Raw genomic sequence first — 25123 nt, 5'->3', positions numbered from 1 at the left:
GCGGCAGTTGTTTTGAGGCGGGGACTGTAGATTGAACTGGTACACAATTCTTGCTGTTTCCAGGTTTGTATTTTATTCACATACACAATATAAAGTTACACCCTGGTTCCAGTTTAATACTTAACTTGTAATGACTTACGAAGGCCAGAAATGATTACACCAAAAATATCATTCTCAAAATCGAATATCCGTCGTAAAGTCGGACTTCACGCAATTACCGTCACAAAGCGATACTATATGCGTTAACATATGATGAGCTAAACTGCATTGCGATCTAAATAAAACGCAACTTTTATGCAACCTCAATTATAACACACCTTTATAAACGTTACGTTTTTCTGATGCACAAGTGTACAGGGTACGAACACAGATTTCTCACACAGAAGTTATTCTAAGCTTAGCAATTCGCAGGTTTAGCTGTTACAAACGAATGACTACTACATCTCTCGTTTTTTAGCATTGTTCCGATCAGACTTTACTGTTGGCTTAACTCGATATAAGGGAGTTTAAGAAAACCACGACGGCAACGACAACGGCAACGTCGCTAAACAAAAGGTTTAATGAGCAGAACAAGGGCTGTGCACGTGCGTTATGATTCTTGGTACATTTCTTAACTGTCCTTTGCAAGACAACAACGTGAAATGACCAAATTCTGCGGTCCCTGGAGAACGTGAACCACTGCGGACAATGTTTTAATTTTCTATTTCAAATTCATCGCTGTGTTCCAGATTTATTTTTGTGATAGTTTTGACAATGATAAACAAAGTAAATGACCTTAGAGTACCGAGAGATTCGTAAGTAAATATAAATTCATTCTTTAATCGACGTTGTCCTCGGCGTCGCCGTCGTGGTTACTAAACTCCCAAGTAACAAACTGAATACAGCGCTAAAAAATTACCGTTTCAAGTTATTTATCTTAGCTGCATGTTGAGTTGTAAATAAAACTGAAAGAGTACCTAGGTCTTACCTACATTTCACAGCTGGATGCTTTCGCACACGACATTTTCTTTTGTTAGGGCAGCTATTAAAAGTTCATTTGCTTTTTGCCTTTCTTCTTCGCTTTAAAATACATCCGAGAACTGATTTTACACTTCAAACGGTCAGCTATTTTCGTCACTGGCTTCATAAAAACACGAGAAGCCCTTTGGGAGAAAACTCTATTCCCAAGCACGTCAATAGACCTCATTCACATTAGCCGCCATGACAGTTTTCATGTTTAATGTAAATTAGCCATGTGGTCTTTCGAGAACCAAACATTGGAAGACGAGAGTTGTCGGAAGATGGACTCTTCAAAAGTAAAACACTGTGCAAAATAAAGAAATCTTGATTTTACTACTATGGTTAGATTACTCTAGTTGAGCGATATGACCAAGCCCTTTTGTTTTCAGAAATGCACCAAAATTGCCTATAATTGAGAGTACTTTATAGAGCCATACGAGAAGCATAGCCTGGCTACTAAACACTATCAGAAATAATAAGAAAGAAGTTGAAATTTGCACATTTTTAAACTCATTTTCACTTCAGAAATTCCAATTTGCCACTCAACTTTCATGTCAAAACCAACATGACGGCTATCATGCGTAAGGTGTTTTGAATAATCCCGACTGATTGTGCAGGAAACAACATCTAGTCTTTCGTCTTCGTACAATTAACGTTCAAAACAAAAGAGCAATGTTTTAAGAAATGATATAAATAGTCGAAACTGACTAAAAAAATTAAGTAATGAAGTGTAAGTAATTAATGTAATGAAGTGTAAGTGTTGACGAAATAAAAAAAAAAAAAAGAAGCAGCAGCTTAGGGCGTCATTAATGTTTCAACGTGAGATTAACTTCTATGAAGCAAACGTTTGCTGCACTTCCACTGCTGCCTTGACATGTTTCGTTGTGGCTTGTTATTTCCTGAAAGAAAAACGTCCATGAGTTTTAAAAATTAGTTTCAGGTAAAATTTGTCGATCCCCCTCCCCCACACACCCTCACAACAGGGGCGTAGCTATGGGGATCCTGGGGTGCCCGTGACCTCCCTTTTGTAAGCCTTTTTTTAAGCAAATAACCTACAACAGGTGGCAAAACGACATGACAATCTGGTGAGTACCCTCACTTTCACCAGAAGCATATCACCTAGAAGCGTTTAACTCTGGTTCAATGCTGCCGATTATCCCGAACCAGTCAAATTTAACTTCCTAATATGGAGCAAGGGCTCTCGCGTGGATATGTCATATACGCGCAGACTACACGCGGACAGCAATGGCGGACACATTTCGTTGCGAGTTGAGAGAAGGTTGCTGTTTCTGGACCGATTTCTGCACTCATCATGAGAATCAAACGAACCTTTTCTAGGAGCTGCCAGTGTAATACCTAGGCCAGTTATCTGCCAAGTCTCAATTGCAGGTAAGCTTTTTTTGCATCAAAACTAGTCAATGGAAATCATGCTATGCTGAAAACATTTGTTTAGCACACGAGCTTTCGTTTGCTGGATAACAATGATCAGTATTGTGGATTATTTTCGCGTGATAGTTGAACTTTAAGAAAATCGGACTTGAAATTGTGGCTTTTCCCTTGATTTGTCATATGTTCGCGCCGTGATTGTGTGATTTATACCCTTGTTTTATCACGATAAGTGAATAATTTTGTGGCTCGGCTTGTTCTCTTTATATCTTAATGAATGTTTTCTTGTTAATTTCTTGTTGTAGTACGTATGCCATCCGTTTGTTTGGCCGATGTTCAAGGGTTTTGGATCCTGCTTTGGATACTAACTGGTCTACCAAACTGAGACATCATCTCATTTACCGTGTATTTACATGTTCATTACCATGTTACTGCCTGTCTTGAATTGTTATCTCAATCAAAAATTTACTACTCTTGGATGTTATTCTTCAGCCATTTTTGATCTCCCACTTCTGTACACTTGTTTTCCTTTGAATGTTGGCCGTAGTGGGAGACTATACATAAGTTTAAATCAATAAATAATAAGTGTTTTATGTGAATTTATATTACACATGACTGTCAACCCACCTGGTGCTGAGTTTCAAAAACATACTTTGTAATTAAATTATTATTTTCAAGTAGATGCAAGTCAGTGTTTTTTCATCTCCCATCTGCAATTTAAGTTACAACCACTGTAAATAGTATGAGGTCTATTATTTGTCCAAACCATTCTTTTCATGTAATTCAACCAGACCTTTCCATTGAGCCCAATTTCCCTTTACATGGCCTCACGAGGGCCCCTCCCATGTACCGAGAACCCAGGAATGGACACACCGAGCAAATACAAGTTACATACAACAACTAAACACTAGGTGAAGAGAAATCTCTAACTCTCATCACTTTTAACATTGATATTGTCAATGACAATGACTGAGGCAAACTCATTAGTAGGCCTTTTACATTGAACACATTCAAGCAAGTTGAGCAAGACCAAAATCATCTTTATCACACTTGTCTACAAACCAGATACATATTGCACATTAATCTTGGATTTGTAATGTTATTTTTTGCCATTTACATTGGTTGCCCTTAACTTAGTGATTGTTGAAGCAAACCATACCCTACTTCCACAATATTATTATCAATTTGCCATTATTTATTTATTCATGTATTCATTTATTTATTTATTCCAGTTACTGCAATTTATTTTTGTTATTTTGAAAGAAACATCGCTCATTGGGGACTGTTCATTTTTTATGGCGTGGGGAGGGGAACAGCTGGTGGGATTTGATAAAAAGTACCTCTTCATCAGAAATTTTTTTTCCTACCCCCCTTGTACCCCTAAATGTCTGTGGTAACTCATTGCAGTCTGAAAAGCATAGATGATTTTAAGCCAGGATAAGCAGTTTTGACACTGCACCAGTTAAGGTGGCCGAACACAGTTTTTGCGTGTGCTTTTGCTAATGCAATTCAGCGTGCACAAGGATGATGGTGGCTTTAGTCTTTTGTCACAAAGATATGTGAGAAAAGGTAACGATGCAAAGAACCCAGGAATTCTCAGCTTTTTCTTTGTTACCGAAAGAACCCAGTTAAATGCAGCGCATGCATAGTAAGTAAAAAAATTGGTACCTGTTTGATGAAAAGGAGTTGTATGGTCATTATTGAACGTTTGAGCGTATTTACAGGGTTCAAAGAAGGGGGATCTGAGGGCATACTCCCACATGAAAAATTGAATATTCAGGACTTCAGGAATTTTATTTCAGGCATTATAGCAGGCCTTTTGCACTTGAAGATGCTGTCATCACAACACCCACATTCAAATAGAAATACACAAAGCCTGTGTAAGTTACCCAAGGGGGTTCAGCCATATTTAGCAACCAAATTCTTACAAGGAGTTTAATTCCTGCGGCAGGGTACCTAGCATAGCATGCGGGGGGGGGGGGGGGGGGGGGGTGTCTGGGAAGATTTTAAAGCTTCAGACAGGGTTCGTACCCTTTCCAGAAAAAAATTTCCAGGACTTTTCCAGGACTCAGATTGATTTTCCCAGGACTCTAAAATTCACATTATCCCTTTCACTCCCGAGATCTCAATGTTAATTCTCCTTACTGTCTGCCATACATTTCTTTTTTTTTACTTGAGTTTAACAGATTTCCAGAACTTTCCAGGACCAGTAGCCTTTTTCCAGGACTTTCCAGATTTTCCAGGACCCGTACAAACCCTGTTCAGAACCCGAGGAATGCTATTTAGGTATTCTGGCATAAACTTTGCACTATATAGATGCTATCATGAAATACCTGTAAAAAAAAGGACGGAACAAAATTAAATACAGTTGAACCTCCCGTAAGCAACCACCCAAAATGTCAAGGCTAAGTGGTTGCTTACAGGAGGTGGTTGCTTACGAGAGCTTTGACCATATTGGGTCAAAATTTCGGATCATTAGCATATTTAACTGCAGAGACTTACCCCATGTTTTAAATGTTTTATTCATGTCATTTTAGGAAAGAATCCGGTACTTTCAAATGAGAAATTTCAGTCTCTTGTACTACACAGGCATACAATAATGATACAGCATCAGATTATCGAATTTAGGCTCTATTATTTGTGAAGTGGTCGCGGTCGCTTAAGAGGTGGTTGCTTACAAGAGGTTCCAAATATAGTGCTTTGACTTTGAAACTTTTTGTAATCTGGAGAACTGGTTGCCAAGGAGAGTAGGTCACGCCCAAAGGTTCAACTAGACCTGTATTCAAGTTAAAAGAGACAAAAGCTGACATTTCTCTGTTTTATCAAAAAGAAGTTATTTGTGTAAGTTGAGCTATATTTAGCAACCAACGCTATAATCTTTCTGGTTACCACTTCTCTGGGTTCCCCTTTTTGATGTTTCTGTTCTCCACTCCCACTGTTTGAACAAAAGCAGGATATAATTTCCATCCCCACAAGAAGGTGCATAAATTATAAAAATACTTACAAATGAATTAAAATCTCAGTCATTTCCAAAACTTGTGTTATTTTTGGAGTCACAACACAAAGTTCAAGTTGCTATTCAGATTGGCAATTATTCTCAGCACCTTGAATTGCTAAGTTTTGCATTTAATTTACACAAGTCACACAATGTAAATTACGCACACACACCAAAAAAGCTTTTCATTCAGTTTGATTGGCTTATATCTTTCCTTAACACAATCGTGATCGTCTCTTTGCCACACTAGTAGACACTTAACAGAATAGCCATAATTTGTAAGATGAAAAAAAAAAAAAAAATCTGGCATTTTCCCTGAAGCATGGATCTGCTGTTGCTCTGGAGACAATAATTTGCCAACTTGAAACATAAAGGAACAACTCTGAACAAGTAAGTACATCAAGTAAACCGTACGACTATAAAGCTAGAAAATGACGTATATGTGATAAACGAAAGGTTTTAAACTGACCTTGACGACATGATGGCTTGTTACCAAACAAGTTGTAGCTCACTTGGTTTACCACCTAGCTCTGAAAAACTTTCGAGAATGAATCGGCGAGAAAGGGAATTAAATCTTACTTTAACACGAACAAGTTCTCTTCCTTCAAACACATTTATTTTTACTACTTATAACCAGGCATACTTTTTTTTCTTGTCCTCCGCAACATCAACCGCTGTGATATGCTTCGCAATCCAACAGGTGGCTGGACGTTCGACTACATATGGAGATCTAGAACTTTACGAAGCCGTTTTCGAAGACTAAGAGCCGCAGCAGACCCAAACTTTAACAAAGAAAACCTTATCCTCTGGCGTATATGGATGATACTTAACCTCCGACATTTTGCTTTGCATTTCTCTGAACTTCCATGACATACTTCAAACTGTAGCGCTTATTAAATTCCAGATAACACGAAACGATCGACCGTACAATATCACCACCTTTGCAACTGTCCTGCACAATCTTCCTAACTTCCTCACTTTTTCATACGTCCCTTACATATTCATACCACCTAACCTAAGTACCGCGTATTTGTCGCGAAAGAACTTCGCCTGTTCACTAAATAAATCAAAAACTCTCTCAATTGATCTCTTTATTTATATTACGGACAGACTGCTACAATGTTTTACCGATCCGAACTCGATGGCACAAGAGTCCAGTTAAACCTTGAATGTTTCTGCCAACTCACCAGAAACTCTTTCAAGTACAACCTCCTCTCTTAATGCTTTTCCCTTGACGCAAATCTTCTTTTTCATCTTGCCCGAGAACTTCTTCCCTCTAGACGCCATTTTGAACAGGTTTGTTTTGCAAGAGATTCACGCGAGGAGTTCGCGAAGAGCGCGCTATGCAGAATTTCCTCATATGGGCAAAAATTAGAAGAGTGATTTTCATTGGTCGGGAATAATCGGCAGCATAGTTTAAAACAGATAAGGGAAGTTAAACGCTTCAAGGTGATATGCTTCTGCTTTCACACAGTGCGACGCCCCTCCCCTCTCCCCCCTTGAAAAATCCTAGCTTCGCCCCTGCACAAGAGGAGCAAATCTCATGCAAATGGTTACTGGTACTATACTGTCACTTACACTTCTTTTAAGAAGTGTTGTTACAAATACAAATCCAACTTATTACGGCAAAATAATGCAAATTTTGTACAACATCATGGCGAAAACAACTGCCACAAACACGTCTAAGTTTATGAACACATCACTGTCAGTTGACTAGAATTAAGTGTTAGTTGTCAGAGCTTAAGTGGTCTGAATAATCAAATTTTCTTCGCTGAATTTGTGAAAATGACATAGTAGCTGGCTGGAAATTGTAACATCTTACATTTTTAAGCAACAATATCGGCTGAAAATGACCGGAGCCCGTATTTTTCAACCGCACACAAACAGTTTGACAGGCAAACTGGAAAAGTTGACAACATGCACACTAGTGATCCAAAAACATCTTTCACGTCTCTGGATTAAGTCTGTATATTAAATCAGGTTTGTATTGTTTCCATGGGTGGACTTTTTTGGGCACTGCGATTTTCTGAGATGTAGAGTACCCTGGACAAAACTCTCCTATTTTCTTATTTGAGAAAAAAGAGGACTTTTTCCGTGTTTACATAATCTCATCTATGAGTCTCATCTAATAAGAGGGGGCTAGAAAAATACAAGACAGTTATCCCCCCCAAGTGTTTAGATGAGGCAATGTTAACACAGAAACATGTCCTCTACTGCTTTATAAAATATTTCCAAAAATTCCTGTTCACATACTCTCATCTAAACGGTTTTAAACTATATTGAATTCCACACTACAAAGCGTTCTCACGTGACGTCATCAAAACTCAACAGCATTTTAAACTCCACATACTGTACATTGTATGACAGACAGTCAAGAAAATTTGGGTCAAGAAGGTAGGTAAAAAGAGTAATTAAATGTAGCAAAAATTAAAGTGCTTATAATGTCAAAAATGTTTTTTGCTCATCTAATTCTACATTTCACCTAATGAACTTCTGCGAAAAAATTTTTCGATTTGAATAAAACGCAATTTTTTACGAATTTTTACAAAGTTCAAAATTCTATTTTCTTGCGGTTGACCCCTGCCGCTGAACACAAGAGTAACGTGCTCAAAATGGCCACGTGACTGATGCCTGTGACGTAGGTTCAGGAACCTACGATGAAGACTGATGTTGTTTTTTTGTATCATTAACGTTGTTACAAAGAGCGGCAACGTACCTTTCCAGCATTTTCAACTAAATGTAGACAACTCTGAAGCAAAATTTCCACTTGTTTTCAAGTCAGATAAGTCACGACCCAAATCAAGTGTTCCTGAACCTACGTCACGACTCACTTCAAACCGAGGAAGAATGGTGCGAATGGTGGACCAAAATGGCGGCAAATTTGAGCGCCTTTAAAACGTTATAAAAAAATTGCGTTTTATCCAAATCAAAAAATTTTGTCGCAGAAGTTCATTAGGTGAAATGTAGAACTAGATGAGCGAAATTTTTTTTTTGAAATTATGGGCACTTTAAAGCTTCAGTTCCATCATTACTTTTCTTACCTAACTGATTTTTTTACAACTGAGCATCAAGAATGGAAACTTGAAATGCAGCTCTACACCTGAATATCACAAGGGAAGGAATAACAAACCAAAAATTAGCTTTATAATTCAACTACATTGTATGACCTCACTTGGCCATATCAGATTGAATTTTCTCCGGTTTACTCCCTGTTGTACTAAACACAGAGGAAACTTCATAATTTTCTTACAGATCAGCTGACAGTAAAATTGAATTTAAAACCAATTCGATTCCAAACAAAAAGATGTTAGAGATCACTATTCTCAAGATCCATTCCATGCATGCTGACAGGCCAAGGGCCAAGACAAAATGTCTCCTCTTGTACAATTTAGAAGACCAGTCTTTGTTGGACAGATCAAGAAACTCAGGAAGAGAATTTGTTGGGTGAAACCAACTCCTTTGTAGGTCAGTTCTTACACCCGTCTCTTGTACAAAGTTCAAGATCCATTCCACGCATGCAGACAGTCCAAGGGCCAAAACAAATTTCTTTTCTTCTACAATTTGGAAGATCAGTCTTTGTTTCACCGATCAAGAAACTTAGGAAGAGAATTTGTTGGGTGGAACCAACTCCTTTGTAGGTCAGTTCTTACACCCGTCTCTTGTACAAAGTTCAAGATCCATTCCACGCATGCAGACAGTCCAAAGGCCAAAACAAATTTCTTCTCTTCTACAGTTTGGAAGACCAATCTTTGTTTCACAAATCAAGAAACTCAGGAAAGGAATTTGTTGGGTGGAACCAAATCCTGTGCAGGTCAGTTCTTACACCCATCTCTTGTACAAGGTTCAAGATCCATTCCACGCATGCAGACAGTCCAAGGGCCTAAACAAATTTCTCTTGTACAATTAGGAAGAAGGACCAGTGTTTGCTTCACAGGTCAAGAAACACAGGGAGTTAGAGTGATAGCAGTAACTTCTTTGTCAGATAGGTGGTGAATTATTTTTCTTTGGAAGTTGAATCCAGACATTGAATTGCTAAAAAGTTGTGGTCACAAATGAATTTGTTACGGTCCATTCTTTTAGCCTGAAGGTATTTTAGTGCAAACTTGGTAAGGATAGTTATGATCACAACAACTAAGGGTAGCAAACTGTGTGACCTACAGATACTGTTCTGTGAATTTCTTACTTATCTTTTATATATTCCCCTGACGTTGTTGCTGCGTATCCAGTATATTAGCTCATACAGGGTGGGAGTCTGTTAAACAGCTCAGTCTCCTGTGGAAGCAGAAACCAAGTAAGTAGCTGATCATCATTTATGGACTGGTGACAAGGGTGGAAGTTGGATGACTGGAGAATTCAAGGGAGAGGGTTCATAGGCAATAAATGTTACTACAGCAACAGGCTTAAGGGATCTACATGACCATCCTGCAAGCAGAGCCTCTTTTCTTATTTTTTGAGTGGAGAGGAGACACAAAACATAAGTACCATAAGAAAAGGCTCTGATTGCAGGGTGCTACATGACCTGCACTTTAATAAAACCTATGTGCTTTTTTGTGAGGATGATACCAACGAAATGTGTGTTCATATACTATATGCTCATCTGTTACTTCAGCTACACTTTTTTAACGTCCTATTCAGTTTTAATTTTGTTGCTGACTGAACGGTCCGTATTAGAGAAGTGTTCGTATTGGAGAGGTCACTATGATGACATCACTTTCAAGTCTCCAAAGATAGTTTAGAGAGTTTAGTAACTAAAATCAGGCCCAAAAATGAGTGTCTTGTGCATTTCGGAATCTAAATTGATTAACTTTGTTGTACTTATCAGATACATGTTGTTTTAAATTGTTACAGTTGTATAGAACTGCACTGTATGCAGAATACTGAGTTGGCTATTGCCACAGTATTTTGAAAGTAATGTAATAATGTAACATTTTGACATGTTCTGGTATTGGCATCACTGTGTTACTGCCAAAAGGAAATGGTACATTTCCGCAAATTATTGACACCTTGTCCCCTGAGTGTCCATAACAAAGAGGTTAAATTTGTGTGAATTTGCTCCCTGGGGCCAAGATTTATCGCCCATTTTCCGTTTTAGAGAGGGTCCGAATTATAGAGGATTTTTTTAGAGGAAATGTATGAGAATTTTGCCTGTAAAAATCATAGGAAACTGTCTGTATTAGAGAAGAGAATTAGAGAGTTGTCCATATTAGAGGGGTGTCCGTATGGAGAGGTGCGACTCTACAACACGAAGGTCTCTATGGGGTCAACCGTTAGCCGCAAAAACAGGCAAAAATGTAGCCATTAGGCATAGAAACTGGAAAAAACTAACTGTTAACGGTAAAAATGTTAATGATAAAATATATATGCCATGAAATCTAGGTGGTTTGCCCATACCACGTCACGCTTCGATCACGCTTTCTGAACTCAGGTAGAAGGGCAGTGAATTTTGCATTCAAAGGAGGCCTTTGTTGTAGCCAGGTAACTTGGTTAGCCAGGCAGCCCCTTTACATGTTAACAAGTTCTTATAAAGAGTAGCTTCAAAAAAGACCGGAAGGCAGGGATGAGGGACATTCACCAGACTTGAAGCTTTCTTAAATTTTGGGACAAAATGTATTACATTTAGGACCAAAAGTTATTACACTTAGGACCTTTATAACATTTAGGGCCAAATTGTATTACATTTAGGACCTTTATTACATTTAGGGCCAAATTGTATTACATTTAAGACCTTTATTACATTTAGGGCTAAATTTATTACATTTAGGACCCTTATTACATTTAGGGACATTTATTACATTTGAGACCCAACATCTCATCATGAGATATAAATAAATATTAAAAAGTCAATGTTTTGGTCTTCATAGGTTTTTCTTCTTTTTTTTTTTTATTTTTTATTTTTGAGGCTAAAAACTGCCATGTTTTGAGTACTGGTAGTTTAGGTTGTCAGCTGTGAGATGGCAGTCTGTTGGTGATCTTGCACACCTGTGGTTTCTATTTTCTGGATGACTGCTGTAAGTTTGTGGCCAACAATGTTTCTTGGCTTGGTTCATTAATATTGCATGGAGTACATTGAAGTAATTGATCAACTACATTCATTCCGTAGTACGATCTTGGTCTGAGGTAAAGAAGCAAGTCAGGAGGGGTTTTTCAGTGTTTGAGTTGCCAAACAATGCATCGGAAAGAGGACCATGGTTTAGTGCAACATAGTAGAAAGTAACAGAGAGATCTAGTTGAAAGAGACTATTTAAAATAATGACTGTTGAGAGAAAGCTGTGATAGAAAAAGGTCCTTGAAAGCATTGCCTCACTACAAAAAAAAAACAAAAAACAGGTGATAAATTCTTTCAAACAACACAAACACTGGAAACCCTCAGACACTGAAAGCAGTTTGCACTGTGGATTAAGCATTGAGCAGAGTCCCAGTCTACTCTGGGGCTTGTAAGTTGAGGAGGTTCAGCAATGTGATTTCTGAAATCATCATTTCCCATAGCTCATTTGTGTTAAGTTAGTTTTTGGTAACAATTTCTGCCAGTCTCACCCACATACCAAGCTTAGCAGTCAACACATTTAAACCAGATGAAGACTGCTCTCTGCCTGTTGTTAGGTTTGTCCCTGTCTTGCATGGATACAGTACAGCTGTAGGATACCCACTGAGGTCTACAATAGTGCCCTGAATGCACAACAGGGTATAGATGGCATAGCAAATGGTGTAGGTCAGTGGTATTTATTTTTGTCTAATAAATGTGTAGTTCTTGTGGAAATTACACTCAAGGTACCATATGTATGTTTTTGTCAGACAAAACCCAGCTCTGGGACCTGAAATTGGACAACTTAAAGCTATTTAAGAAAATTGGAAAGGGGATCACGGCAGCTTCAGACAACTTTGATGATCATCTTAACCTGCTAGAATTCCTTTGTATAACTGTGATTGACTTCACACAAGACTTCTTACAACACACCAAATTCTTGGAATGGTAGAAGTGTAAAAGTGGTTTGAACATGCTCATAGAGGCCACATGTCAATTTGAAATGTGTTTGTCTAAGTCTCGACTGAGATATTACCATGATAAAAGTGTAAAATTTAATTGGCCTTCAGTTCAGGCCACAATATAAGATGCACAAGACCAACAAATCTCTACCAAAGGTTTAAGTGAAACCATTCTTTTTCTTGAGCTCAATAACCCCTCAAACAGTCTCAATTCTGCTTATACAGTAGTAGTATCTCAATGACTTAAGTTGGGAGCAGCAAGAAAAGGAAGGGGGAATAGCAGAAAGGTATAGAGGGGGGAGCAAATAAAAAAGTTAGCATATTTTAAAAGAGCTCTTTCTGGGACACTAGATTCTGGTACATGTGTATATCCTCTATTTGCTCTTGAAAACTGCAGACAGTATTTGTCAACACTCAAGTGCTATTGACCTAGATGAGATATGTGATATGGCAGCAGTCAGAGACTTGTCATTGAATCACTATCAGCAGTGTCAAATCTGTTGTAAACAACATCCTCAAAGATTTCCCTCAAGTCAGTCTTCTTGATTGGAACAGGTAGCCATGAAACATAGACCTGTTAACTTTGCTCAATTAGTTTTGCTGTTTAACTTTTCAACTGAACTTAATCAATTTTATTTCAGTCAATCCAAACTATATGATTGTGCATGTATCTATTAAGGTTACTGTAGACCTTCAGGGGTACATTGTACCTTCCAAAAAATGCTTTCTTTACAGGCTGCTTTAAAGAAAACCATGGTAAACTATATACACTGTATCACTGTAAAGCTAATAAACTGTAGAATCCCAACATAACAATATAGTTTGCTATTTTTGTTTTGATAGGCACGCACAAGCCTTTAAACAACAAAATGACCTCACTTGCTATACTGAATTACCAGCCTTTGTGTTCCTGCAGACATCCAAACTGACTGGACATTATCAATCAGGAGATGAAGGGCTTGTGAGGCTTTTTCGATATTTCTATTAGTTGCTTAGGAAATCCCTTTTAAAGTTGGACAATGGAAAATTTTCAGACTACTGTTACTCAATGGGACGTCACAGGAAAAATATTTTGATTTTCACAAAAGCCTCACAAACTTTGGTGCACTAACATCTGAAAAAGATTTTGGCCAAGTTTTGTTAAAATCCAATAAATCTACATACCCTATTAATTCATTTGAATAGAGATAATTCATGCAAAAATAAACCTTGAGTTTTTGGCCCCCAGAGAAATTCACAGTTTTTGCACCTCACTGAAGCAGTTGTAAACATGGCCATGCCACCAACCAATGAAATGTAGCTTTGAACTGTACAACACTGCAATCAATCCCCAACCGGAAATGATCCCCAAATTGGCATGGAGTTTGTTCCTCGGGTCGAGGTTTCAATTTTTAACCTAAACAGAAACAAGCCATAAGCGACTATATTCTATATAGATTTATATAATAACCCAAGTTATTCTCGCATTTTGATTGGTTCTCACCTATGATCTATTAGAGGACAGACACACAATTGACGCCATCATTTCAAAGTTTTTCCCTCTGTGTTTTAAAATGGCAGAAAGTTGTACAAAAAAGTCTTGTCAAAGCATTGAACAGGTATGAGAAGCAGGAAGAAGAAAGATAAAGCCGTTTCTCTTTTAGACTAGTGAGACAATCTCAGATAGTGCAGAGTGCAATTGATAGCTCTGGTACAGTAGCTCCATAAGTACTTGCCCCTGCTCGGTTCACTTCCAGTTTGTGTCTACCTTGGTAGTCTGCTATGGCTTCTCCCCTTTCCAGTGTGTATGTTTTGAGGTTGTATTTTCATTCAAGGTCCAAAAATTACACACAAATTAATTACTACTGGTGTTTTATGTTGATTTTCATTCATTTTAAATTCAATAATATGCTAAAGCAGCAAACGTGACAATTTAGTTCTTCACGCCATCTTTGTAACTTGATACTTTTGTTTTCCTTGCAAAGGCATGTAATATGAAACCCTTGTTTTCTCCAAAACATACGTAAGAAGTCCTTGTTTTTAGGAGATAAATGAAAGAAAGTTAAATATCTGATGTAGTGATGAAGAAATGGAACAGAAACAATGTTGTTTTACTAAAAATGCAAATTTTTATCGATGAACAAGGACTAATTTAATTATCAGATAGTCACGAAATACCACTTTCTTTTTCTGTGGCCACCTTTGTTGTTAACAATAAAACAATTCAAAATTAACACACAACGATATTGATGGCTGAGAAGCATTTCAACGAAAAGTATTGAAGATAAACAGTGCTACTTGGCCAATATGAATGAGTCCCCTCAAAGACTGATTAAATTAATTTGCGCTTTCATTAGGTGTCACGGTGTCTGCAGCAATATTTGAGCATTTTCCTGGTTTCTTTTGTTACAAATTTACAATTTGCGGAGTATTAAAGCCACTAACTTGGAAACTTTTTGGTCTCTCTTACAGACACAATTAAGGCAAGAAATAAACAAGCCGCTAAGGAGAAGCAATAGATTTGAACCTTGACAAGCACACTGTTATAGATTGAAAACAGCAGATGATATTTGTTGAACCGATCTGTGTATAATTCTAAAAGCTACGTAGCCACAGTAACGTTTCAGTTTTGCAATAAAAAGGGACAATTGGCGTTACCTGAAAAATAACTGCCGTCCTTGGTCCCATGACATGATATATAAAATACCGCATGGAAAGATAGTGTATAACACTAACAATGCTAGAACGCATGCGTCTTACATGTTGAGCTCTACCATAAGGAAAAGAACTCAACATTTGTGCGTGATCCTATATGCAATGTATCCTTCACCTGATAGAGAAGCCACGAATGCTAACTAATCTACGCATGCGTTTAGGGCAAATTAGTTTTGTTCTAAGAAGAATGGTACCACAAGGAGAGCAAGGGGTTACCTGAAACAAATATATAACTTTGCGATGTTCAAAGCTAAGTGACGGCGATGGACTGTGTTCTACGTAGAGTACACATGTACCTTTCCCACCCTACCCCGACTACTTCCTTGCCTCTAGACTAATTAGTTAATATAAATTAATTAATCAAACAAACATTAAAGTTTACACCTTAGCGCCATAGGGCCATAGCACCTAGCGCCTTAGTTCCTTAGCGGCAGGCAGCTCCCATAACCATCCCAATAGTGCACTCTGCACAAAAAATGACTCGGAAAAAATATTCGAGCAGTCTCAGTCAGCAGTCAAACGAGACTAAACCAAGCACAAAATTGGGCTTGGTAAACCAAGAACCATTGCGTTATCTCGAATGTAACAAACCCAATAAACAAAATGTTTATGAGATTAATTTATTTAAAAAATTCAACTTTTCTCAGTCTCAAAATAATTGTTGAAACACTGATTGATGTCAGGAATGACACATCAAAACATCACTTCTTAAAATCAGTTAAAATAAACTCATAACCTTGCTTTCCGATGCAAATGTTCCAGTCCATTTCAGGGCACAGCAGCGAGAAAAGTACATAGCTCACTACAGGTCACGGCCAACTGTATCGCAGCTAAAAGCTATCTTTCACACCATTTCAAACTGATTTGAGAATCACCAACCACAGCAGACACAAATTTCCACCATCACTAATGCTCCTTTCATTCAAAACTCGAATTGAATGGCCTCCAGATTGAGCACAACCGCAAGTTTTCCAAGTGTATTTTTCAACTCTGGCAATATTCAAGGCAACGTCCAAACTTTTTGGCTCACAGGGTTGCTCTGATGACAGAAACTGACTTGAATTTTCCAGCATTTTCTTTAAGATTTGTATATTTCTCGGCTCAATTCTGCTGTCACTGTAAGTTTTCATTCCACAAGAAGCGACGCTCAAGTCAAGTTTGACAGTGACACGATTTTCCTGGACCAATAACAATTCTTTGCTACTCAAAGGAATCAATGAAATTGCTTCATTTTGTATAGACAATAGATTATGTCAAATGGCTTTTTCATGTTCACCAAAGTGGGCAAAGGCTGGCTTTCGAATTATGTTGAAAGATTTGGAAATAAAAAAGCTTTATTTGTAGTAATTTGTTTTGTTATTTTATAAAACAAATAGATTCCATGTTGTTGTGCATCTGTTCAGTAATAGATCACAGAAGATGTCAAAATCAGTGACACACTCGGCTATCCCCTCATGTGCCACTTATTTGTTCTTAGCATATTTTGACGTCATCTGTGATCTATTACTGAACAGATGCAAGGCAACATGGAATCTATTTGTTAAATAATTCTCATGATAAATAGTCCTTCCGATAGATTACTGTTACGGTAAAAGCTTGGAATTCCTTGTAATCGGCTTTGCCTATACCATAACATCTCACAACAATTTAACCAAAGTGAAAATTGCGAACAGATAAATAAAGTCAGTTCAGTCACTCAATAGTCTACATCTCATTTTAGCAATTAGTGTCTAATTTTTTTGCCTGCACATTTGTTCATACCCTGGGTGCTAGAGACTTTTCAAGTTCGGTTTCCAGTTTTGGTTAATCACATGAACTAAAAAACCTCCAATACCCAGAGTACTCTTGTTATCGATTCTTAAAGTCCGTAGCAAGAAATTCTAATGGATATCGTGTTGTAGCGGTGTAACCTATGTATCACATTAAGGTTGTTCATGAAGCAAGACGTCTTTGGTCAGGAAATCCTGCACAAAAATGGCTTATGGCTGCCATTCTACTTTTAGTTGGTAATGATATCCTGTTTCTCGGTTTTCTGCATATGTCTAACACAGGTAATGGAGGTAAGTGTTAGATCGCTCAACTATGCAAGTTGACCAATCAGTGATCCTGTCCAGATTCAGGACATGTTTACATCATCAGTGTGGAATTTCTGGCTGTAAATTGAAGATGCGAAAGGCAAACCGGCCTGGAGGGTTGAGAAGCAGACTTTCTAGATCAAAATATAATTTGTAGCTATAGGAAAAGGTTATGAATATGTCACGATACTGGTGGTATTAACACAAATGTATACAGCTTGTTTATGTTTTCATTATGGTAGCATTAAGCTTTATTGTTGTAGATCGAGCCAATTGAGAAATGTATTCACCGTTTACGAGCTTTCATTGTTTCTGTGATTTTTCAGAAGAATTGTCAAGAGAAAATGAGATGGAATTATTTATCATGAGAACTGTATTTAAATTGCTGTTTACGTTGTCTGTATCTTTTCTTTACATTTATTCTAAGTTATCAATTGGATGATGAAAATAAAATAAAGAAATAAAAACATGGAACCAAACTCCATGCTGTTCCTTGTTTTTCAGCGATATCATTTGCGGTCCACATCGGGATCATTTGTGGTTCAGGATCATTTGCTGTCCAATTTAGGGATCATTTCCGGTCTGAGAATCAATTGCGGTCAGGGATCATTTGCGGTGCTGTACAGAACTCCCCAGCGGACTATAGTAAAGCTTCCTGGGAATGAATGTGCAATGTCTATATTTACAGTATATCTTTATATCTTGCATTGGAAGTAGTGAAGTCTGCTGTGAAACATTTAGCAGCTTATAAACTGAATCAGCAGACAAATGGTAAAGAAGGAAAAGGAAAAAATGCGGAATGATAGCGGAATAGCCTTGAACAGGCCTACTCAGTGAGCTGAGTTGAGCGCGGATATTACACATTTAAAAAAAACAACTAAACGTGTAATTCATCAACCTGTTCATTTTACTAGAATATGGAAAAACACTCTTCAAAGCAGAGGAAAGGAGCATTTGAAAAAGTTGCCTTATCAGATATCAGTGATTAAATTCACCGGTAATTCTGCAGCAATCAACTTTTGTGCCAGAAGAAGCTGGCCAGAAGAAGCTAGAGCAGGGCATCAAGGAAACCTTCGCTTGCGATATGCGTTTGCATTCAAATGTGGGAACACAAAGACTGTGCGAAATCACCTAGTCTATCAGTTAAGAGACACAAACAACGAAAGCAAAGATTTCTGTACCAGAAATTGCAAGACGTGAGGGATAAACAAAAGAAGCAAAATAGAACTTCACAGATGGATCAGTTGCCACAAAAATTGTTACTGCTCAACTCAAGGGTTGATGCATTTTAATTGGCTTATCACAGTTTGCAGTTCACTGACTCATTTTTAAAATTAATGTTTTTCTGGATAACTCATTCACATTTTAAGTTTTTAAAATAATTTTTTTTGGAACATTGAGATAAAATGACAAGTCTTGAAATTGGTGTAACAAACTAGGCCTTTGCAGGTCTACAGTAACTTTAGGGTCAGCTCATGATAAGTATCATACTTGTATTTAATTTCACGTGGGCCTAAAAATCCAGGAAAATATTAACGACACTGAAGGAAAGAGTAATGCATCAAGTGAATGTGCTCACGGCTACTAACATAAAATATAACTGCTTATGAAATACATGTATATCCATCCTTCCAGAGCAAATACATAAAGAGCTTAAAGATACATGTATAAGAAACATGACAGGTAAAGGTAAAAAGGTTTTTGAACATTTTTTCTCAGACAATTCAGTTTGATCACATAATTCTACCAGAATGTGGAGAACTATGAGTATTATTTCATTTTTGTCCAGCCAAAGTTTAGGATACGGATAAGCTACTAGCATTTTTTGATTTTATCTCTGATGTACTTTTGTGAGAGAAAATTTGTACAATGCAAATTAGTTCAAACAATGGAACAATGGATGTCAGATGCTCTACACTTTTGTCTGGCAAGTGACCTACACTATATTGGGGCTGAAAATAACAACAAAGAAATAATCTGCAGCTCATATAGTGGTAGGCGGTTGCTCGTTAAGTGATTGCTCATTATTTTATGGAGGTGACAACCATATAGTTGCATTTTGTCATGTATATAGAAGTGGTGCCTTTTTTTCATAAATATAAATTGCTAATAAAAACATTTATGCAAGAAAATTAATGAAGGTAAAGCAACAAGACCTTTTGATGGCTTCATGTCATTATTGTCAAATGAGTAAAATAAAATGGCATATTTGTAGAAATAAGGACGTGACTTCAGAAATAAATAATTAGCAAAGGTGACATGAAAGCATTCAGGCAAAAAGTTTTGCGCAAATGGAATACACCTTCTTGTTCAGTTTTGGTCTTTTGTTCTTAATCCACAAAATTTCAAAGATCAAACATTCCAGTTTGCCACAGCATTCCTTAATGACTTTTTGTGGTTAGTTCTTAATTAAGATGTCAGGTCTTAAGCCATGCTCATTCCTGAAATGTTTTCCGATCATAGAATGTTTATGTTCTTCTACGCATTGATGGAGATGGCAGCTAGTGTACCCAATATAATTTGTATCACACAAATAACTTCTGAAATATTTTTGTATACTACACTTTAATTGCTGGTTTTATCAAGGAAGCCTTTTCTTCAGTGACTCTTAGATGATCAGCGATCTTTTTGATTGCGAACACTGGCTGTAGTTGTTGGTAAATTTTCGTTCCAAGGTCGCCAAGTTGTCTGCAAGCCACTTCAGCTGATTTCTGATCTTTAGATGGTAAGGTAATCCAAACGGGGCTGTCAGATGGTGTTTGAATTTTGGTTTCTGCCCATGCCCAAGCAAAAATGTCATAAAATGTGATGCTAGTGGAAAAGAAGGCATGCTGTCATGTTGCAAATGCCTTTTTGAGTAGATTGGAACTAATTTAGCTCATATCCAGGCTGAGAATGTCCAAAAAATGCATTTTTGGCAAAAAGCGCCAGGTGTCAATGGGTTAAATAAGGTCGAGCTGGCTTGAAAAAATTCCTCCCGCACTTCTTAAATTCATTAATAACTCAAGTTTAAACAAAGGAAATCTTGCAGGCTAGCTGTAAATGGGCAAACAGCAGCAGGAATGGCCTTGTGACCAGTTTTCCCTCCATTTATAACATTTTTGGTTTACCCTTGTAAAGAAAGACACAAAATACTCTGTGGTCGTATTTTCAACTATTTGCAGTCTGTTCATGTTTGACAGAAACTTGAGGATGGTGCCTACTTTTGTTTGTGCGCCCACGTTCTATGCATCACGCAAGGCATAGTTTAAGCACCACGTGCACACTGGGGTTACCACTGATGCAATCAACTATGCTACCAAGTACACAACTAAAATGACAGCAAAGTTATTTTCCTATTGTCAAATCAAGTTTAATGAACCTCTTATACCAGGAACACCAGAATAGCAGCATACATTTGTATCACTAACCACTAACTGTTAATGTCTTCCAGCTGAAAAACTAGCCATTATCTGTTGAAAATTATACTGAAATCCAACTGTAAACATGTACCTGCAGATGGCGTAGTGCACACGCAAAACAAGTGCGAGATATGCAAATATTTTACTTACTGGGGAGGTGACAGGAAAAAATGTAATGAGCGCCGTAAAAGTTTTCAAAAAAGATCTAACTTTAAAAAACATGTGGTTACCCCTACATTTTATGTTATGAAATGGAAGTGGCAAGCCTATTCAATGAGTGACTAATTTCTGCTGGTGAGCAAAAGGTATTTACATGTACACTTTATTTAAGCTGTACCAGAGGAAGATTGTCAGAGACGCTAAAAGCGCTGTTTAAACGATTTTGTTATTAACAACATGCCAAAAATGGTTTTATGGTACCATTTACCATGCAGCTTTAGATGTTAAAAAATGTGTTTGCTTTTCTGTATGTATGTATGTAAGGAAACCTGTAAAGAAATATCCTTTCCTTCTTTTTTCAGAAAAATGCTCATGTCAGCATTTTTGTTGAAATTCAAGGCTAATTATCTTGAATAAATGCATGGCTGCCCCAATTTTTCTTTGTGAATTCCAATAGCCCCTGAAAAGATCTACTTTTTCCGCACAAAAACCTGGCGCAAAAACCTTTGTATTTAGTAGGCATTAAGTTAAGAGTCTTTTTCTAGGTACAAATACCAACTCAAGTTACTTACAATTTTCATGTTATTGAGAAACTCGTGTACTTAATGAATCAGATATTAAAAGCATTTAAGGAGGCTTGAAACAGTAATATTTCCATGAGATGCCTGGGCTCTAGCCCGTGCTTCAGTTTGAGGCATCATGCGATCACCCGAGGGTTCGCAAGATTTAAAGTTTGCAAAAATCAAAAGAAACATAGCGGCGCGAGGCCTACTTTGAAAACCTTTGTTTCCACCAAGTTTAGTAAACTGTTTGTGTTATCAGTTATTTTCAACTTCGAACACATCCATCCCTCAGTCAATTTCAAAGGAAAACATCCTTTTAAACCACTTTGTTGAAACATATACAAAAATTGTGATGTTGATGTTGCGATCGATCACGCTGGCTATCAGTCTAGAAAACAGCAGGAAAAAAACTACCCTTCAGGTTTTCTTCATTCTTTCTACTTGGCTGGTCTCACCTCCGGGTATTCTTGGTACTCTTCTTTTACCGCTTATACTCCTAATGACAACAGTGAAAAAGAAAACACTATTTGCGGACTATTCGCGTTTATTTGAGTGGAATTGCGGGCTTTACTAATCAGCAGACCGCCTTCATGCGTGCGCATGGGGCGATCTTGCAAAGTCGAGGTTTTAATTTGTGTGTAGAACACGCGCTAAAATATCTTATCCACGAAGCTAATATCCCAGAAACTGATCCAGTTACCCCACTTTTTTAATGCAAAAAAATATTCAACAGCAAAAGCGGAATACATGTGCAAAATTAAAAAAAGACTGTGGAGTGTAATTTCTCTAACTTGGAAATTTCCATTTTTCTTAATTTAAGAAAAATCCACTCCACAGAATTTTTTATCATTTTGCCTGTTTCTTCTTCTGTGTGTAATACAAAGATTTTTATAAAAAAATATGGGGTCACTGGCTGGTAAAAAGTGGGTCAAGTTTGTTGCTATGCAACAGGACAGTGCAACTTTAATTTATGTTAAATTCGATGAAAGACACAGTGCAGGGGATATAATTCATGGTAGGCCACCCATATAGTCTCCCTGCAGTTTGCTTCTATTTACTGCCGTTTGCTTGCGGTTAGCATTTAAATATTGTGTTTACTTGCAGTTGGCATTTATTTACTACTGTTTGCTTGCGGTTAACATTTAATTACTACTGTTTGCTTGCGGTTAGCATTTAAGGAGTAAAGGGGAAGGCAATTATATGTGGCCTACCATGAATTATCTGCCCAGTGCAGAGTTACCCTAAAAAAATAGTACAGCCATTCAAAACAGTACAGTTTCAAACCTGAAAAATCGCACCCAACTCTGTAAGTCTCAAAAAAACCCAGAAAACTGCTTTGAGCCACCTTAAATGCAACACTTTCAATTTCGATATTCTGTGTTATTTACCTTCAACTTCCAAAGGAACGATGATTCCCCGTGGAACGAACTGAAGACCGAGGATCAAGATCAAGAGCACCAGCCTTGTTTAAAAACTGACATCAATCAAGAATAATTATCATCAATGTAGAATCTGTTCGGTACAAAATCCAAAAACAAGTACAAGTGCTGATTATTTGAGAGAAAACCTTCGCCGATCTGCATTGATTGACGTTTTATGTTGCCCACAGACCCGCCATATTGGATTTTATGCTGAGAAGAAATCCGCTGGTTTTGAGTGCTCGCGGGCACTCGTATCGATTTCCCGCCAAAAAAACAAAAATTTCACCAGTTTTTATCTGCATTTTCGCACGCGAGTTGTACCTACAAAGACCTACAAAAGCCTAATTGCAAAATACAGGTCAACAGTCCGTTAAGTGTTGTAGCTTATCCGATGCACGGGTAATAATCAAAGTTTAGAAGGAAAACGTTTTATTGTACTCTCGTCGCGGCGGATTTACGTAGAATCGCTCAAGCGGGCACACTGAGCCGTTACCGCTCAATCTCTTTCGAAATTAAATCCCAATATTAGACAAGCGAGCCGTTTCTGATCCTTTAGCTTGACCACGAAATACAAAGCCCTTCGTGATTTATATTTTAACAATAATACTGAGTGGGAATGTCACCCTTGGTCCACCAGATATCTATTTTCTAGCGGTAGACAACTAGGAAGAATATTTTAGCAAACAAATATTGTCCGAAAGAGTGAAGTTTATCCTTCCAGGGCCATGTAAAGTTGAATGCACCCCGATCCCCGATCAGTTGGTAGTGTAACTGCAACCTAATCAGTATTCAACAAGCCTAAAGCTACGTTACTGACCAACGCGTACGTTAAGGCAGCCACGAACGCAACGACAGACAGGAAGCAGTTTAAAAGATCACATGCCCTACCAGAACACTAGACTTCTCAGGCGGGGTTACTCAAATGTAAATGTGATGGAGGTTACCAAGATTATCTTTGAAATCTGAGGACTTCTAGGGGTTATAAACTGATTTGTAACGATTATTTTTAGGATGGGGGGGGGGGGGGGGAGGGAAATTTTGGGAAAGGTTTTTTTTTTTTGGACTGGTCTCTCTCATTTCTTTTACAAACACGTGTATAATTTCTTTCGCGATCCCTTTATTTTTTTGCTCCCCATTTCCAAAGAATTAATGCAGTCTTTCTTCAGGTTATGAAAGACACGTGATGAATAACGAAAGCTCAGGTGAATGCAAAACCCGTTTGGAACTCTCTTGGTGTTTTGTTTATCAAATGTGGCGAAAAAGACCATTTTGTGGTACGTTCCGGGCCGCTAGAATTTTTTGGGTCTGATTTTAGCTGATAGAACCTTGCTTGAATATTAATTTGGCCCCATTCGCACCTCTCCGTCAGTGGTCGCTACTGATGTAGAACTTTCCAATCCCTTCTAATGGTATCTTTTCATTTCCCAATATTGTTGAAAGAGGAAATGGCGGTACTGGTGACTTAAGGCGATCATAACTTGCAGTTTTCGCATGTTTCCAACTAAATTTGTCCAGTGATGTATTGTAGCTACTATGAGCAGAATGAGGCTTTCAAAATTGTACACAATTAAATATGGTGTTAACGGAAATCTTCTCAGACTCTTGCATTCAATTCGCAATTCGCATCGTTAAGAACATCATTTAGACTTCCCTTATATTATTACTGATTCAACATCATAAAAGAAGAAAGAAGCGTTTGTTCACCTTTAAATATCAACTGCCACCACAGTCAAATTTCCAGTTTGCTTCCAGTTTTAAGTTATCGTCGCTGTCTTCACCCGATAGAAGTTGTTCAGTAAGCTTTGAAGAGGAAGAAGGAACCACGTTAGAACTTCTTCTGTCTTGAACTCTCCTTGGTTGAAAGAACTCCCTTCGAGCTAAAGAATCAGTAGAATTGCTTGTTACAAAGCTCGTAAATCAAATTAAAACGTGGACTGCAACAGCCAAAATTAATATTCACATTTTGCCTAAAAACACACGTGCGAATTGGTGGAGAAAAATTAGCATAGTTTTTGAAGAGACAGTGGGCAATGTTCCCTGGGAATGTTGCATTTACACGTTGAACACAACCTTAAAATTGTAGGGAACAAAAAACAAGAGGTAATACTGTTGCTCTTTTGACATAAAAATAAACTGATATCATCATTTTGATTTCCGTGTACGTGAAATGTTCAGTATGTCCTGAATGTGGGACGGAGGAGGATTTGAGCTCCCGACCCAGTAGCTTAAATTTTGAGATTTTTGTCTCCTGTTATATGTTCTCGCTCTTTTTCTCTCTCATTTTTTTGTGTGTTTTCTGGCCTTTGACTTGACTTTTACTGCGTCGGGACGTGGGAGTGTTTCTGCTTTGAGGTACAGTAAAATGAAAATATTTTAAAGGAAAGTTTCATTGGTGGTGAATGTCGAACAAGTTTTCCTTCGAATTTTAAAGGACAAAGTAGAAGGT

At 37.7% G+C, this 25123-nt stretch overlaps 3 long non-coding RNA genes and 1 pseudogene across 5 annotated transcripts; 2 read left to right on the top strand and 2 right to left on the bottom strand.

The window, feature by feature from the left end:
- Positions 1-47: 47 nt before the first annotated feature.
- Positions 48-22920, bottom strand: LOC110069572 (uncharacterized). Of its 3 annotated transcripts, none has more exons than XR_002298918.2 (5): positions 22645-22920; positions 21671-21752; positions 9564-9652; positions 8422-8480; positions 48-1898 (listed from the first exon to the last, which is right to left on the bottom strand). It is a non-coding gene; the product is annotated as an uncharacterized LOC110069572 (long non-coding RNA). The 3 variants fall into 3 exon arrangements; XR_016208929.1 differs by having other exon boundaries at positions 21712-21752; positions 22645-22919; XR_016208928.1 differs by lacking the exon at positions 21671-21752 and having other exon boundaries at positions 22645-22914.
- LOC149108488 (uncharacterized) lies at positions 2016-3065 on the top strand. The gene is made up of 2 exons (XR_016208930.1): positions 2016-2388; positions 2691-3065. It is a non-coding gene; the product is annotated as an uncharacterized LOC149108488 (long non-coding RNA).
- Positions 4563-8414, bottom strand: LOC149108487 (uncharacterized). Its single transcript, XR_016208933.1, has 2 exons — positions 6568-8414; positions 4563-4718 (listed from the first exon to the last, which is right to left on the bottom strand). It is a non-coding gene; the product is annotated as an uncharacterized LOC149108487 (long non-coding RNA).
- Positions 8750-9441, top strand: LOC149108486 (uncharacterized; annotated as a pseudogene).
- Positions 22921-25123: the final 2203 nt, after the last annotated feature.

Source organism: Orbicella faveolata, unplaced genomic scaffold, assembly GCF_042242905.1.
Source record: "Orbicella faveolata isolate gen_17 unplaced genomic scaffold, um_ofav_v1 contig_26, whole genome shotgun sequence".
NCBI lineage: Eukaryota > Metazoa > Cnidaria > Anthozoa > Scleractinia > Merulinidae > Orbicella > Orbicella faveolata.
This window is presented reverse-complemented; position numbering and strand designations above follow the sequence as displayed.